The sequence below is a fragment of the Mirounga leonina genome, unplaced genomic scaffold, assembly GCF_011800145.1.
Source record: "Mirounga leonina isolate KUSES-001 unplaced genomic scaffold, KU_Mleo_1.0 Mir_165, whole genome shotgun sequence".
NCBI lineage: Eukaryota > Metazoa > Chordata > Mammalia > Carnivora > Phocidae > Mirounga > Mirounga leonina.
In genome coordinates, this window is record NW_023270415.1 from 69,260,243 (window position 1) to 69,263,638 (window position 3,396).

Here is a 3,396-nt window from a genome sequence, read left to right on the forward strand (position 1 = left end):
TCAAGTGACTTGGCCACAATCACCAGTGAGTAATCTGTACAAACAGACACCAGACCATGTTAAACATGGAGCAGGAACACAGTAATGCTTGTTCGGGACATAGAAAGAGAAGAGGAGAAATGGAGAGGGAGAGAGAGAGGAAAGACAGACGTGATTTGGATCCAACTCTGATTCGATGGTCTGACCATCTGCCCGTGATAATTTGGCAAGACCCATGTTGAGGGGCTAAATCAATGATTGTTTTTATAGCCAGAGATAAGTGGACACTTTTTCATGTTGACGAATTATCAAACAGCAATGTTAGTAATGTCGTTAGACTGTAATAGAGATAAAATGCAATTTAGATATGCATATCCTCTTTCTAATCATCATTTGTCCATCAGCCTTGGAGGTCAAGTTGAGTTTAATCTTCCTCAATGGCCGTACTTTTGGTTTCAGTCTCTCCATACTCACTGTGCCTCCTGTAACTTCCATCGAGCACATAATGGGAAAGGCATGTGTCTGGAGACTGGGGAGGGAGGGTGATTCTTTGTTAAAACAAGACAAGGAAGGTTTGTTGTAATGCTGCTTTTCCTCAGATCCCCAGCCTTGTCCACACCTCCACAAAGATACCCACTTGAATACACTGTTGTATATTTTAGGCAAGTCCTAATGGTTCTGCGAACACAGATGACTGTTCGTGGACATTTTCAGCAGCTTTGGAAAGCATGATGTTTGAATTCTTGAAATCATCTATTTTTTATGTGTAAATAAACAGTGGGAGGAAAGGAGAAGGCATCCATACAATTTTAATGAACAAGATTCCCATCGGTCATCAAAAGAAAACAAAAGGTACCTTAATGGGCACAAGGAAGCTATTTTTCTAGTGATTTTTCTGCTCAGCTCTCCTGGGAAGAAGAGTAGCTTCTAAATTAAAAAAGAAAAAATGATGCTCTGAGTATATTTTTTCCTGTCATTTCATTGTCTTTGATCTTGCATTTCCTAAGAAAGAAGCACTTAACCTCCAGTGTCAGATCAATGTTGGAAATGCATGCTTTATTTTAAGATCCTTTTTGAGTGCATAGAAACTCTGTGAATCAGGCCAAGTCTGTATCTTCACATATAAATTTACAAAGATTCAAACAATGGGGGTTATATTCAAACAACCAATATGCTCTAAAACTATTGGCTGAATTCAGATATGTAACCTTTTTTTTTCAACTGGTAATGAATTATTTTTGAGGTAGCAACTATTTTCCACTATTTCCTTAATTTCCAAATTTACTTAATTCAATTTAACTAGTCATGATGTTTTAAACCATTTTACACATGGACACTAACCAAGTGATTCTCCCTTAACCAAAATGGCAGATTCTCCATGGATTTCCCCGGAAGGGAGGGGAAAGGCCCCCACAGACACACAAGCAGTCCATCATGGATCTGTTTGAATTCCCTTTTCAAGTGAAAGAAGTGTATTATGTTGCCAGAAGGATACTCCATCATCTATAATAAATATTCATCTGCGTGTATCACGCACTTGAGCTGCATGACTGATGAACTCCGGCTCCAGAAATGAATGGGAAACTCACTAAGACAAATGTCACCTTTCAGTGCTGTTCTTTCAGATAAATTGCAGTTAGATTTAAACAAAGTCAGTAATTTCATGCTTTCCAACTGGTGCCTGATTCAGTTCAGGCATCCCCCACTGTCTGCATAAGGGTGCTAACACCCAGTTTGATTAGTTGGGTTTTGGCAAGCTCTACCAGGGAACAGTCAACGATTTCTGCTCAGCAGTCTTATTATTGGAATACAATAATGCTAAAGGTATTTATGCAATTTGGCCAATTTAAAATTTGGGCAGCTTCATTCATGGTTTGTAGGAACGTACAAAGGTACAGCTCTTTTGGAAAGCAATTTGGCGCCATGTCATAAAATTACATTTACTCTTCGATTCAGGAAACCCCCATCTGGAGATTAATCCAAAATCTTTTGTAAGGGGGACCATTTATCTCCCAGTCCTCGGGGTTCTTTTTATAGGGGGAAATTCCATACCTTAGAAGAGTCAGAATCCCCCCCTCTTTCATGCTGCCTCAACTGGGAGAGGACTCGGCAAATGGGTACATTTGGGACATGAAGCCCAACAAGAGCCTTCAGACATATGTTGGACTCCCTTTCTCCATGCTGCCTTTGGGAGACTCGTTTTGTTCTACATTGAGCAAGAAAAGATGTGAAGGTGATTCAGGGGAGAAAATTTGAGGAAATCCACATGGCCAATACCTTATTTTCCATCCATTTGACCCTAACACTTCTCTCTCATTGTACCAGATCTTGTAGGAGGAAGAGAAAGGTTTCATATATTAGCCTTCATGAAATATCAACATGCTTTAGACTCTAAGATATCCACTGTGGTGTTATGGAAAAATTTTTGGAACATAATTCACTCAATGTAATGTGCAAGAGTAGGCAGCCATTACAAATAGTGTAAATGGGATGTGCAGAATTTATTTTAAAATAATGAAGCAAAAAACCAAAGGATGGATAAAGCAGCACTAGCAAAACCTCAGTATTTGTCAAAACCAAGTCGTGAAAATCTTAGTGTTTATCACACTAATTCTCACTAAAGATAATCAAATGAGGTAAAATGAAGTGTGGGTCACACTTATCTAACTTCTATTTGAATATTTATTTATTTATTTGAGGTGGGGAGGGGCAGAAGGAGAGAAAGTCTTAAGCAAGACTCCATGCTGAGCATGGAGCCTGACACCAGGGCTCGACCTCACAACCCAGAGATCACCACCTGAGCCAAACCAAGAGTCAGGCGCTTAACAGACTGCGCCACCCAGACTGTCCCTGTTTTCTATGGATTTTTTAGTCATTTTTCAACTATGGTAATATGATTCCTTACCCACAGAGAAAATTTTGTAGCTCCTTGGCTGGCAGAATGACCAAAGTTTATTAATGCAATAGATTTCAAAAGAGTGTGTACTGAAATATTTAGATTGGGAAAGTTGTTTTGTTTTGTTTTTTTAATTTTATTTATTTGTTTGAGAGAGAGAGATAGCGAGAGAAAGCACAAGCAGGGGGCAGGGTGGGGGGAGAGGGAGAAGTAGACTCCCCGCCAAGCAGGGAGCCTGATGCCGGGCTTGATCCCAAGACCCCAGGATCATGACCTGAGCCAAAGGCAGATACTTAACTGACTGAGCCACCCAGGCACCCCTAGATCTAGAAAGTTTTTATGGAGTGTACATGCCAGACTGTCCCCTTATTTACTGTTGCAAGGAGGTAGGAACGAACACATTTACCACCAGGCCCTACCCGCCCCCCGCCACCCCACGCACACACTGAAATGTTTCAAGTATAATTGTTCTTGTATAACTTTGTAGAGAACTCTTAAAGTGTACCTAGGCTTTTTTAAGT